The 14,399-nt window shown below is 48.2% G+C and overlaps 1 protein-coding gene across 2 annotated transcripts in view; it reads left to right on the top strand.

Annotated features, from left to right (window-relative positions):
* Positions 1–14,399, top strand: part of igsf9b (immunoglobulin superfamily, member 9b) — a 101,907-nt gene that overhangs the window by 77,087 nt on the left and 10,421 nt on the right. The window lies entirely within an intron of this gene.

Genomic DNA, 14,399 nt, shown 5'->3' with positions numbered 1-14,399 from the left:
AGAGAGGTGTGCTAACGTTAGATAAACAAAGCGGTGAGAGCGAGCTAGAAAGAAAGAGGAGGAGAGGAGAGGTGCTAAGTAGATAAACAAAGCGGTGTACTTGAAGACGGGAGAGAGAAGGGCTAAGTAGAAAAGCAACGGTGACATCTGAGAACAGAGAGAGATGAGAGGTGCTAACGTTAGTCCCCCGCCGCAGCCATACTAACACTCGTGCTCTGACCCATTTTCCTGGTTGCACATGGAAACGACAGGTATGTTACCTCACCTTCTCATGGTCGGCTGTGGGACGTTTTTACAGAAACTTCAAAAGACCGTTCGGAGCGCAGAGGAAAAGTCGGCGGTGAGCGTTTTAAAAAACGCTTCAGGACGTTAACTCTCGGAGAAATCTCCTTCACACTCCAAGCACGAAATTGGGGTTTGTACCGAAAACCGGTCCAGATCAATCGATTGGTAAGTAACCAAACCAACGTTTACCAGCATAACAAAGATAGCAGCGGTGAACGGATGCAAACTTTGACCAAAACACTCAAACAGTCGGAGTTCTAAGACTCAAAAGTACTATGCTTAGTACTTTTGCGATTTGGTATTGATGGTAACAGAGCGTACGTTAACAGACATTCCCACTAACGATTCTTTTCTTTATTATTAAATGGTCAATTTCCTTTTCCCTTACCAACCGGGGCTTTTTCCCCCTGCATTTGTGTCTAGGACTGAGCAAAAATCTTAAAACGCGTCCAGTATTGAGCTGTGCTGTCAGTCGTTGAACGGTCGCTGTGATTAACCCCAGGACAGATGTTCAACATCACCCAGCGTCCACTAAAGTTGAGTTGTTGTTGCCGCTGGTACAGGACTCAGATTATTATTTCCTAAGTGTGTGACAACATTATTGACGGATCACTACAGAGATAGACCGTTTAGGTAAAGAGAATCCTTTAGTTTAACCATGCCCAGCCCGACACACCAAACCCACCAGATACCCATGTAAATAATAATACTTGTTATCGTGTATAGGAAGCGCATATCTCACCACCAGACTCATGTAAATAATCACTACTTTTAGCGGGAGAGCGTATATCTCCACCACTCCATGTAAATAATCAGCTACTTTTAGCAGTGTTACTAGCAGCTTTATATCTCCACCAGACCTCCACGTAAATATATACCATACTTTATCGCATGTATAGAGCAGCATATCTCCACCAGACATGCCATCGTAATAATCATAAACTTTTAGGGTGTATAGAGCAGTTTTATCTCCACATGAAATGGTGTGAATTAGATTTTTATTTCCACCAGACCAGAAGTGGGGTGATTGTTGGACAGTGGAAAAGATGAACCCAAGAGCTTTTGGTATTTTTAGTTTCTGTCCACTTGTGAGACGAAAGGTGTGTTTTACGATGACTAAAAGTAGTTTTACATGAGTCCTGTGGAAGATATGCTGCTCTATCACACTAAAGGAGATTATTTACATGGTCGGTGGAGATATGCTGCTCTATCACCCGCAATACAAAAGTTAGTGATTATTTACATGGAGTCTGGTGGAGATTGCTGCTTCTATACACACTAAAAGTAGTGATTATTTTACATGGAGTCTGGTGCGAGTAATATGCTGCTCTATACACACTACAAAGTAGTGAGATATTTATCCATGGAGGTCTTGGTGGAATATGTGTCGATACACACACGTAAAAGTTAGTATTATTTACATCGGAGATCTGGTGTGGAGAGTATGGCTCTATATCACACTAAGTAGGCATTATTTTACATGGAGTCTGGTGGAGATAATAGCTGCTCTATACACCTAAAAGTAGTGATTATTTACAGGAGTCTGGTGGAGATATGCGTTCCTTAACACACTAAAAGTAGTATGTATGTACTGGGGAGTAGGGGGAGGATGCGCTCTCTACCCGCTAAAAGTAGTGATATTTACATTGGAGTCTGTGGGTTGTGTGTTATCCGCTAGTAGGTAATGCTGGGATGGGTTTGCGTGTGTGTTTTCATGTTAAAACTAAAAGGACTTACCTCTTTAAACTAAAAGGTACTACTCTGAGGGATCCTCTTGCATAATGTTGTCACACACTGAGAATACTATTGAGTGCGTCAGCGGCAACAACACAAACTTTTTGTGACGCTGGCTGACAGTTAATGTTACGTTGCAGCTGTGTTTCTTGTTAATAATGGAGCATTCAAAAAATTTGTTTGCCTCGTGTTTCAGACACAAAGCATGAAAGAATCCAGGAGAAAACATTGTTGCAATAGACTTAATTACATGTGCTTTTATAAAGGGTGTTTACTCAGCTGTGAAGAGTGAGCGTCGCTCACTCCCCAAACGGGCCCCGTGTTCCTGATTTCAGATTAAGAAAACAAAAACCACAACAAACAAAAAAACCCATCCATACAAGCGTTGCCGAGCTCTCTAGAAGAACAATAAATAATCCCTTCTCAGCTTCATTACGCTAATCAAACTGGAAGAAGAAGAAAAGGATATGTCGTCCGATAACAACGGCGCAGGAGTGCAGTCACGCTGATGGCGCTGGTCTTTAAATCTCTGTAACGAGCGGCAAACACTTTAAATAGACTTCTTTGAAAGCTCAGTGAGGTGTGACGGGTGAGCGTCGTCCCGTCATTAAAATGCTTTGTGGTGTCCGTTCTGAGATGGACCGTGGACACACAAAAACAGTTCACGTTATAGTAATTAATCTAAATACTTTGATACTCCTATACAATACAATTTTCAATCAGTAAACTATACATACAATGGAGATGGTCAGAGTGGGAGGGGGGCGGGTTCGTGCCTTGGCTCAAAGAGGGGTCCCACCTCTCCGCGTACACCACATACCTGGCCGTACGTGGGACTTGAACCAGCATTAACCCTCGATTCCCAACCCTACCCCCCACTGAATGTAGCTACTGCCCTAACCCGAGTACAACAACAGCACCCGGTTGTGTTTCTATGACGACACACAACACACCAACACACAACATCGTTATTATTGTTCCAAGCATTAAAACCGTCATTTGTTAAGTTGCAGTTCTCCTCTCCCTCTCTGCCTCTGTCTCTCCACACACGACACACACCACACACGACACACACACACACACACACACACACACACACACACACACACACACACAGACAGCATACAGACAGACAGACAAGACAGACAGACAGACGACACACACACCCAAACACACAGACAGAACAACACACAGCACACACACAGACAGACAACAGACAGACAGACAGACACACACCACACACACAGACAGACACACAACACAACCACACACAGACAGATCACACACCCACACAACAGACAGTACCACACACCCAGCACACACCACACACACAACAGACACCACACACGACACACAAGCACACACACAACCACACACTAAGACACGAACCAGCACACACGACAACGACAGACACACACACACACGACACACAGACACACCCCACAGACGCACTACACCGCAGGACCACACACCGACACGACGACCACGCACACGCACGACAGACAGACAGACCGACAACAGACAGACAGACAGACGGACAGAAACACACACAGACAACTGACAGACACACACGCCCACTGACAGACACACAACCACACAGCTGATTAGCGACTTTTCAACACCCCCCCCCCACGATTTTTCTCTCTACACAAATAAGCGACTATGACAAATCTGGCGCCTTTACTGTAAAAAGTACCCATTTGTACAGAGATGTCTCTCTCTCCTGTCTCTTCTGAATCAATTTCAAGAGGAGAGCCCCCCTCCTCCCCTCCCCCCCAGTCACACAACTTGTGTGGGCTTTGCGATTTATGGTGTGAGCTGAGCCCTTAGTGTGTGTTTTTATTTTTCTTAGATGGTGTAGCTTCTTTCCTGTGGTTGTTGGTTTTGTCCTAGGAATGTGTCCAAGTGTCGTGGTGTAAACGAGGGCCCCCCCCACCCCAATGCTTAGAAAGGAGCTCAAGAAAACCAGCATTTTCACTGATAAACTGAGCAGCATAGGTTGTCACACAGCAGAAAACAGGCGGGAAAAGGATGTCATGAGGGCGAGCTTAGAGAGTCGGGGGGAAAAAAGCGGAAGAGTGAGGAGCGGGGCGGAGATACCGGACCCGTGTCGGTTGCTAAGAGCAGACGCCGATCCGGAGTCGGAGCTTGACCGTTGGCCGCGCCTCGCGGAGCAAGGGAGTCCTGAGCGCCGTACTCCTGGTACTTCTGGTCGCAGAGCGTTGAAGGCTCATCCTGATGAGGGAGGCGCCGGTGCTGGCCAGCGAGCGCCTGGTGGGAATGGTGGGGGGTCTCTGAGAGACCAAGCCTGAGAGTGGGGGGCGGGGTTGGGGGGGGTGGGGGGAGGAAATGATGGATGGGCGCGTAATGGTAAAGCTCACATAATCACAGCACAGGTGACACCATGCAGCCCTAGGGTCGTTACACACCGACATTTATATATTTATAAATATAAATTAAATACTGTAACGTAGATTGTCTTCGACTAAATTACTGTTGTCGGATCGGTGTAAACTCGTACTTGCCGACACCGATCCAGCATTTTAGGTATGAATTGGTAATCTCTGATGCAACAAGAATTTTGCGGCTCTTTCTATAAGCTTGGATCCATTATTGCCGTTTTGTCTTCTTTTAAGATATTTTTGGGGGCTTTACTGGGTGAGCTCGAGGATGCCCAAAATGAACTACGTAAAAGTAGTTGTGTGTTATCAGTTCGGTGCATAACACAGTACTTGCCAAACCGATCCAGCATTTTAGGCCGTATGGGAGCTTTTCCAGTGTCGGTCGGTGCATCTCTTGCTGCTCTTTCTATACGCTTGGATCCATTATGGCAGTTTTTTCCATTTTATTTATTTTTAAGATTATTTTCCCTTTATCATAGTGGCTAGACATGAAAAGGGAGAGAGATGGGGGATGACACGCAGAAGGGCTGCAGGTCGGACCCGACCCGGGCCGCTGCAGGACTCAGCCCACATGGGGTGAAATCTCCTACTGGGGAGGCGTTTTTAAAGCGGCGGCGCCTATAGCGAAGGTTTTCTCGGTGAGATCTGCCCCTTAAGCTCACAACGACAATGCCATCAAAACACACCACAGAGAACGCGGAAAGTGGAAATGAAGCTGCACCTTTCTGTCCGTCCTGGAGGCCAGCGGCTCGATCGTGTCGGAGGTCCGCCCCGCCTCGCCGAAAACCGACAGATCAAACCTCTGTGGCCTCCAGACCTCCGAGTCCACACACGCATCCGAGAGTCCACTCATAACTCTCATCTACTGACGTGTTCTCTTCTAACGAGTACACAGGCACGTGGTCAGAGAATGGTTATCACACACAGGAAACAAAACAAGAACAGTCATTTAGGGTTGGGGTAGAGGGTTTATAAGGTCGATACCGATACGGATATTTGTGAGATAATAATTTGTTTTATTGTCACAATAGAATCAAATATATTAAAGTTCTGATAATAAATGTAGAAAATACAAACTTAAGATTTGAAACTTAAACAAAAACACATACAAAAAAAATAATAATCAGTGTTGCCAACAGGGACGGTTGTAGAGCGTCCTGGGGACAGACTATGCAACGCCTCCCTAACAGGGACGTTGTAGAGCGTCTCTGGTGGAAGACTATGCAACACCATCACTAACCAGGGACGTTGTAGAGCGTCCTCTGGTGGACAGACTATGCAACCCATCACTAACAGGGACGTTGAGAGCGTCCTCTGGTGGACGACTATGCAACGCCCTCACTACGGGGACGTTGTAGAGTGTCCTCGGTGGACAGACTATGCAACGCCACCACTAACGGGACTTTAGAGCGTCCTCGGGGACCGACTATGCAACACCATCACTAACAGGGAGTTGTAGACGTCCTACTGGTGGACAGACTATGCACGCCATCACTAACAGGGACGTTGTAGAGCGTCCTCTGGTGGACAGACTATGTAACGCATCACTAACAGGACGTTGTAGAGCGTCCTCGGAGGACAGACTATGCAACGCCATACCTAACAGGGACGTTGTAGAGCGTCCTCTGGTGGACAGACCAGGCAACGCCATACTACATAACGTGGTTTTTTTTTTTAAATATTCATTTAATTGTTATTATATTATTCAGATATTTAAATCGGCCATTATAAATGCCGATACCGATAGATCTGGCCCGCTGAGAATCGGTCGGCTCTAGTTGGGTGTCGAAACCTAAACAGTGTTTTCTACCGACCCAATGACCCTTTTCTGTGTCTCTTAAATGCTCCTGCGCGCCCTCTGGTTCTGTTTCTGTGCAAAAATCGATAATTCTAAAAGGCACGCTTTAAAATTATTCCTTTTTATTGCAGATTTTCCACTTCAAAGTTTTCCCTGCCATCATGAGTTTTAGGTGCAGCACCCTAACTGCGGTGTCAATCACTGCTCATGCACACGCATTCATCTCCTCTGTGGGGGGAGGGCTTAGGAGACCGTTTGGGCTTCAGCCAGCATGCAGGGAGGGACTGAGAAGTTGTTAATGTCAAAGTCCTGGATCTTTACAATCCTGCCTACGCACCTTTAATTTGCATTTATGCCGCTTGTTCCAGACCTTTGTTGTTGCTGTTTAGGCGCCGCACCCCAGTATCGGGATAAACCCAACACCAACCTAAAAATGTTATTTTGGCATGAATAAATAAATCCCCCTGCGAGAAGACCCTCAGTCGAGAGTTTGGTATTTTCCAGGAGTGGTGGGTTTCAACCTTTTCTGTCTCCCCTCGGCAGCTCCGTCTCCTCCGTGGTCTCGGGGAGCGACAGCGTCGGCGTGATGGAAGGACTGGTCGGAGAGAACGGAGGCGCTGCCCTCCCGCTGCTTCTGACTGGCGTAACTGGCCCTCCCCCCCTCCCCGGGGCTCTGCCTCCCCCCCCCTCCTCGCAGCCTGTCTGGCGGTCGGTGGTCTCCGCCTCTCTGGGTGGAAACGGGGCGTAGCACGGCGAGGGCCACTGATGCCTCGGGCAGGTAGAGCCGCGGGGGACCCCTGCCGGGTCCATCGGTCTCACGCCTTCCCCTCTGGATCCTGGCCACTGTTGGTACTGGAGGACAGAAACAGTTAATTGTTCAGCAGCGCTGGACGAAGTATTCAGATCCTCTTCTGCAGTAAAAGTACTTATACCACGCTGTTAATATACTCGGTTACAAGTTAAAGTCCTGCAGTGAAATGTTCCTAAAAGTCTGGAAGCATCATCGGGAAATGTATAAAAGTACGGAAGAATCCTCCCGTTGTAAAAAAGAGGAAAGGACCCAACCAGCTGTGTGTTAAGGTCTCATCATCTCAGCTGACCTGTAGTCCGTTATATGTTGCTAGGTGCTTATATAAAAAAACATCAGATTTTATAAAACTACATGTGTTTTGTGTGCAGGAACCTTAATTGATTTGAGTCATTTTTATTAATTCTGTTCTTTAAATCTGCTCTGATTCAGCTTGTTAAATGTGAATATGTTCTACTGTCTTCTCTCCTTTGGGACAGTAACTGAATATCTTTGAGTTTTGGACAAAATTGACATTTGAGGACGTCATCTTGGGCTTTTTTGGGAAACTGGGATGCATATTTATCACATTTTATGACATTTTAGAACACTAATCCCTTCATCCAAACGTATTCCACAAAAAAAAAAGATGCATCCCTAAAACAACTAAAGCAAAATGAACAATGAAAGTAAAAACCATAATAACCTTGACGGGACGTATTTATGCTGAGCAGACCTCAGGCTTCGTGATAAGTAGGGACCACCTGGAGATTCTGGGAAAACCGCGGGCTTGCCGCCGTGGATCGGCGGGCTCCAGCATCGGGGACATGGAGGTTTGTCTGGGTGGGTACATGGACTGAGTGAGATAGGGAGACTAGCTAAAGATCTGGTGTGTGGTGTAGGCCTCTCTAAGCTCCACATGCTCGGGGGGGTCTGAACGGGACGTACTCCCTCCAGGACGGGCCCGGCCGGGGAGGGAAGGCGGACCGCGACCCAAACTGTAGGACTTCAGTCGGACATCGGGTCTGGGAACTCGTCCCAGTAACATTTCTCAGAAATATACGTCCTCGGGCTCTCGAGTGCTCCCACCGCTGCGAGCCTAAGCTGATGGATTTCTTAAAAAACGGGCGAGGCTGTCCCATACCGAGAGCGTCCTACACGGCCCCGCTCACGGACTTCTTCAGAAATGGCACAGGGCTTGACAAATTCGCGACGAATGTTATTAGTCCTTTGTCTTTTGGATGCTCTGATAAAGACTCGCTACTGTCTACAAAACTGTGTGAGTGTTTGGACACTATGTCGGCCATCCTCGCGCCGCACTGACAAGGTGTGAGCCGACCTCGACCCGATGGATTCAGGTCTGTCTGCGCTTTTGTTCCCAATTCGAATCTGTTTTTCTCTTATAGAGGCTTGCTAGATTTTTCCGGACCAGGTGACAATGGTCTTGTGTCATCGGGAAATCTGACTCTGTGTGAAGAATCTCTAGCTTCCGGGTGTGTTTTACCGCGCGAGAGCTGGCCTCTGCAGCGCCCTCGTATTGACGGTTTGGGTGCGTTTCCCTCTTATCCTGCATGTGGACCTCCCAGTTTCTAGAACTAAATCCGGCTCAATCCGTGGATTTTACTGGCTTTAGAGCGGACTTTGTCCAGCATTGTCTGTGACAGTAGCGTCTTCCACGGTCGTCGACGCTCCATTTCAATGAAGCCGGGAAGACTCAGGTATTCGAGAATTGCACTTGTCTGCAGAGGGACATTTGGGAGTGGAGCTGCAGGCTTGGCCTTAAGGACCCGGATATTGCGGGGACAGAACATTGGGACTGGTCACTTTCGACTTCTTCCCAGCGTCAACGTTGAAATAGGGCTCGGGCTGTCGGAGAAGAGACATTTGTCGCTTCTCTGAGAGCGCTCCGCACACCCTCTCTCTCGAACTCGAGATAAAACCTGAACTGAGTCGTTCATCTCGAGCTTAGTATCTTTGTCTTGGCCTTTGCCCGTACTTCATCATGTTCATAAGGTAAGTAGGATAACTTGATGGACTGGGATCACGGTGGCTGTGTAGTATTTTGCGGCTGATTACACGGTGCGAGGCTGAACTTTCAGGACCTCTGCAGCTGAACTCCAGGGTGAGTGCCGCGTAAGGTGAATGTCTTGACCTCGACAGCAGCACCTTGTCTTGTGCCTTATCTCTTAATCCTGCTCAGTCACGGACTTCCTGCTTCTTTCAGGCTCTCGGCACTCGACGACACTGGCTCTGTCTGGTGTTTTTAGACTTTGAGAGCTGACATCAGAGAGAGCATAGGGATGGAGTGGTGTTCTGTGACCGGAGAACGGGATGAATCAACGGCAAAGGAGATATCTGTGGTTCCCTGCGTGTGTCCCTGGGCGATGTTGTGTCCTGTGCAGAATGAGGATGTGAGTGATGTAACCGGGCTGATGTCCCACTGTACGCGAGACTTGGCGAGCCGATCCATGGGATGCTCTGTTCCCGAAGTAGCACGCTCTCCGATAGTCCGAAACCCGATTCGTCGCCTGGAGTCCTGTGTTTCTGTCTGATGGTAACAATTGTGGCTTCCATACTGGATCTTCCTGGACTCAGGTGACTCCCTTGAGGGCTTTTTGCTTCTAGCCGGTTGTTCGTGACCTCGACCTCTTTGCTTCGGCCGTATAGCTCTCCAGCTCTCTCCACTTTCTTCCTCTCCTTATGCAGTTGCACACACTTGTTAAAACTTCCCTCTCCAGCTCGCTCGTCCAGATGCGAGAACGTGTGCTGTTATTAGTCAGCTGACTCTCCCGGCTGGTAGCCCGTCTGTCTCTGTCTCTGTCTCTGTCTTCGATCCAGAGCTTCTTGTTTCCTCCCCAAACTCGAGAAGAGATCTTCTGTGCCCGGAAGCGATACCTCCTGAGAAATCGCTGGGTTTTTTCTCACTATTGTTGATAGAAGCTGCTCTTTCCAACAGAGCTCTGAGCACTGTCGTCGTCAGAGTAAAGCGCCGTGACGGGAGAAGTTGCTCGCCATGGCCGCGTACTCTCCCGGAGAGGAAGGAGGACGGCTCAGCTCGGTGACGTCCACCGGTTGGAGCGAGAATCCCTCCTCTCGTCTTTCTCTGAGCTTAAGACACTGAACTTCGGAGAGTCCCGAGTGATGGTCCGGTTGCTCCCTGAGCCACTCGCCCCACCGTTGCTTCGCACGACCTCTTTTCTCAGTTGTTTTGTGTGGAGGGACTGGAACCTTTTAGCAGCGGCTGGACATGAAGCGTCGTCCGGGCCTCTGGAGATGGACTCCAGAGCAGTGGGCGACGGGTCCTGGGAGCCCAGGTGACTCTCAAAGAGTCGTGTAATGCGGGCGGCGGGGACGAGTTGGACAGCAGTTGTTTCCTCTGGGGTGGTATTCCCCGCGGCTGCCCTTATCGAAGGATGAGCGGTGGCCGCGCAGGAGAGGAGTTGGAGAAGAAGGGAACGGCGAACACAGCTTCAGCTTGAGACGCTGTCTGGGCTGCGAGGAGGTGAGCGAACTCTGAGAAAGACAAGAAAAATATTAGACTACATCGAACCTTACAGTACCGCAGATTCTGACAAAACAAATGAAGAAATTACAACTTCAGGCGCCCACATAGCTCAGTTGGTGTAGGCGGGGCCCATAAATATAGAGCTTTACTCCTCACGCATTGGGCCCAGGTTCGACTCCGACTTGCGTGCTCTGCTGCATGTCTAAAACCAGCTACATTCTCTATTGGCTGTTGAACAGGAGACGTCTCTACGTCCTAAAACAGCCTGGAGACTCCACCAGCTGACTTCTCTATTGGCTGTAGAACGGAGACGTCTTACGTCCTAAAACCAGCCTCTGGAGACTCCACCACTGACTTCTCTATTGGCTGTTGAACAGGAGACGTCTCTTACGTCCTAAAACAGCCTCTGGAGACTCCACCAGTTGACTTCTCTTTTGCTGTTGGACAGAGAGTCTCTTACGTCCTAAAACCAGCCTCTGGAGACTCCACCAGCTGACTTCTCTATTGCTGCAGAACAGAGACGTCTCTTACGTCCTAAAACCAGCCTCTGGAACTCCACCAGCTGACGTCTCTATTGGCTGTAGAACAGGAGACGTCTCTTACGTCCTAAAACCAGCCCTTTGGAGACTCCACCAGCTGACTTCTCTATTGGCTGTTGGACAGGAGACGTCTCTTAGTCAAACACGCTCTGGAGACTCACACCAGCTGACGTCTCTATTGGCTGTAGAACAGGAGACGTCTCTTACGTCCTAAAACCACGCTCTGGAGACTCCACAGACTGACGTCTCTATTGGCTGTAGAACAGGAGACGTCTCCTACGTCCTAAAACCAGCCTTCGGACTCCACCAGCTGAGTTGCAGCAACACCATCAGTGTTTGAGTCCGCTCAGACGGATCGGTGACAACGTTCTAAAATAGTATTGTCTCGTTTTTAAAATCTTTGGTCTGAACTGGGCTTTTGGACACTTACTGGGAGAAGATGAGCTCTTCTGCAGGGCAGACGGGAATCTAAGAAAAGGAATTATTAAAGGAATTATTAAATTGTCAAACAACACAGCACAGTGTTGAATCGTCCAATCATTACAAAGTGTATTTATCATAAATTTAGAGTAAACAATTGCACTTTCTGCACACCGACTCAACTGCACTATTTTAATATGGATATTTATACTGTGTATCTATAGATATTCATATTTTTCTCTTTTTTAGACGTTGTATATATTTTATTTATCACTCTATATGCTCTGCACACCCATAAAGCATTTATATCATTTATTTATATAGTCTAACATCTTGATTTTCTACGATGATTTAATTGTTAATTTTCTAAGTCATGAACTTTGCACGTGATTTCGATACAGTGTCTGTGGAATGACAACGAAGAAATCTTTAATCTACATTAACAACAATACCCTTTTGTGTGAAAAAAATGAAACCTTTGAATCCGACGTTTTAACCTTTTCTTCTGTTTTTGCGCCGACGCTCTTCCTCTGACTCATGTAGCACGCCGTCACCAACGAGAGGATGATGGCCATGACAGGAGCGACTCCCCCAGCACTCCGGCCAGCAGCGGCTCCGGATCAACTCCCAATAACGTGGGCGCACGGGTAGACCTCCATCCTGTTGGCAGACCAGAGTCAGGAGAGATGCTAAAAACAAGTTTCAGTCGCTATAGAGCCCGACGGATTAAGGCAGATACCGAAACGAATGTTTGGTTATTTAAAAATCTGATATTCCGATACATCGGCCGATATATACAGTATTTAAAAATAAAATCCAGAAAGCGTAAACAGACGAAAATACAAATATATTAAAGTTCTGATAAATAAAATGATAAAAATACAAACTTAAGATATGAAACTTAAAACAAAAGCACATTAACAAAAATAATCAGTGTGCCAACAGGGACGTTGTAGAGCGTCCTCTGGTGGACAGACTATCCAACGCCATCACTAACAGGGACGTTGTAGAGCGTCCTCTGGTGGACAGACTATGCAACACCATCACTAACAGGGACGTTGTAGGCGTCCTCTGGTGGACAGACTAGCACGCCATCACTAACGGTTGTAGAGCGTCCTCTGGAGGACAGACTATGCACGCCATCACACAGGGAGTTTGTAGAGCGTCCTCTGTGGACAGACTATGCAACGCCATCACTAACAGGGACGTTGTAGAGCGTCCTGGAGGACAGACTATGCAACGCCATCACTAACAGGACGTTGTAGAGCGTTCTCTGGTGGACAGACTATGCAACGCCATCACTAACAGGGACGTTGTAGAGCGTCCTCTGTGGACAGACTATGCAACGCCATCACTACAGGACGTTGTAGAGCGTCCTCTGGAGGACAGAAACTATGCAACGATCAAAGCAGAATGTATTGACAGGGTGGGAGCTGAAGACTAGACGTAATCGGGAGGGACAGACATGCAACGCCATCACTAACAGGGATGTTGTAGAGGCGTCCTCTGTGTGACAGACTATGCAACGCCATCACTAACAGGGAATGTTGATTTAGAGCTCTCTGGGGGACAGACTATGCAGCCATCACTACAGGGACGTTGTAGAGCGTCTCGGGTGGACAGACATGCAACGCCATCACTAAAGGGACTTGTAGAGCGTCCTTGTGGACAGACTATGCAACACCATCACTTACGGGACAGTTGTAGAGCGTCCTCTTGGTGGACAGACTATGCAACCATCACTAACAGGGAGTTTAGAGCGTCCTCTGGTGGACAGACTATGCAACCCATCACTAACGGGGACGTTGTAGAGCGTCCTCTGGAGGACAGACTATGCACGCCATCACTAACAGGGACGTTGTAGAGCGTCCTCTGGGGACAGACTAGCACACGCCACTAACAGGAGTTGTAGAGCGTCCTCTGGTGGACAGACTATGCAAGCCATCACAACAGGGACGTTGTAGAGCGTCCTCTGGTGGACAGACTATGCAACGCCATCACTAACAGGACGTTGTGAGCGTCCTGTGGACGACTATGCAACACATACAACAGGGACGTTGTAGAGCGCCTCTGTGGACAGACTATGCAACACCATCACTAACGGGGACATTGTAGAGCGTCCTCTGGTGGACAGACTAGCAACCCTCACACTAACAGGGACGTTGTAGAGCGTCCTCTGGTGGACAGACTATGCAACACCATCACTAACGGGGACGTTGTAGAGCGTCCTCTGTGCAGACATGCAACCCCCATCACAACAGGGACGTTGTAGAGCGTCCTCTGGTGGACAGACATGCAACACCATCACTAACGGGACAGTTGTAGAGCGTCCTCTGGACAACGACTATGCAACACCATCACTAACAGGACGTTGTAGAGCGTCCCTGTGGGACAGACTATGCAACGCCATCACTAACGGGACGTTGTAGAGCGTCCTCTGGGGACAGACTATGCAAAGCCATCCTCAACAGGGACGTTGTAGAGCGTCCTCTGGGGACAGACTATGCAACGCCATCACTAACAGGGACGTTGTAGAGCTTCCTCTGGTGGACAGACTATGCAACGCCATCACTAAGGCGACGTTGTAGAGCGTCTCTGGTGGACAGACTATGCACGCCATCACAACGGGACGTTGTAGAGCGTCCTCTTGGTGGCAGACTATGCAACGCACATACACAGGGGACGTTGTAGAGCGTCCTCTGGTGGAGCGAACTATGCAACACCATCACTAACGGGGAATTGTAGAGCGTCGTCTGGTGGACAGACTATGCAACACCCATCATACCAGGGACGTTGTATGGAGCGTCCTTGGTGGGAGACTATGGCAACAACCAGAGGACGCTCTACAACGTCCCTGTTGGCAACACTGATTATTTTTTGTTAATGTGCTTTTGTTTAAGTTTCATATCTTAAGTTTGTATTTTTATAC

Source organism: Etheostoma spectabile, unplaced genomic scaffold (assembly GCF_008692095.1).
Source record: "Etheostoma spectabile isolate EspeVRDwgs_2016 unplaced genomic scaffold, UIUC_Espe_1.0 scaffold431, whole genome shotgun sequence".
Lineage (NCBI taxonomy): Eukaryota > Metazoa > Chordata > Actinopteri > Perciformes > Percidae > Etheostoma > Etheostoma spectabile.
This window is presented reverse-complemented; position numbering and strand designations above follow the sequence as displayed.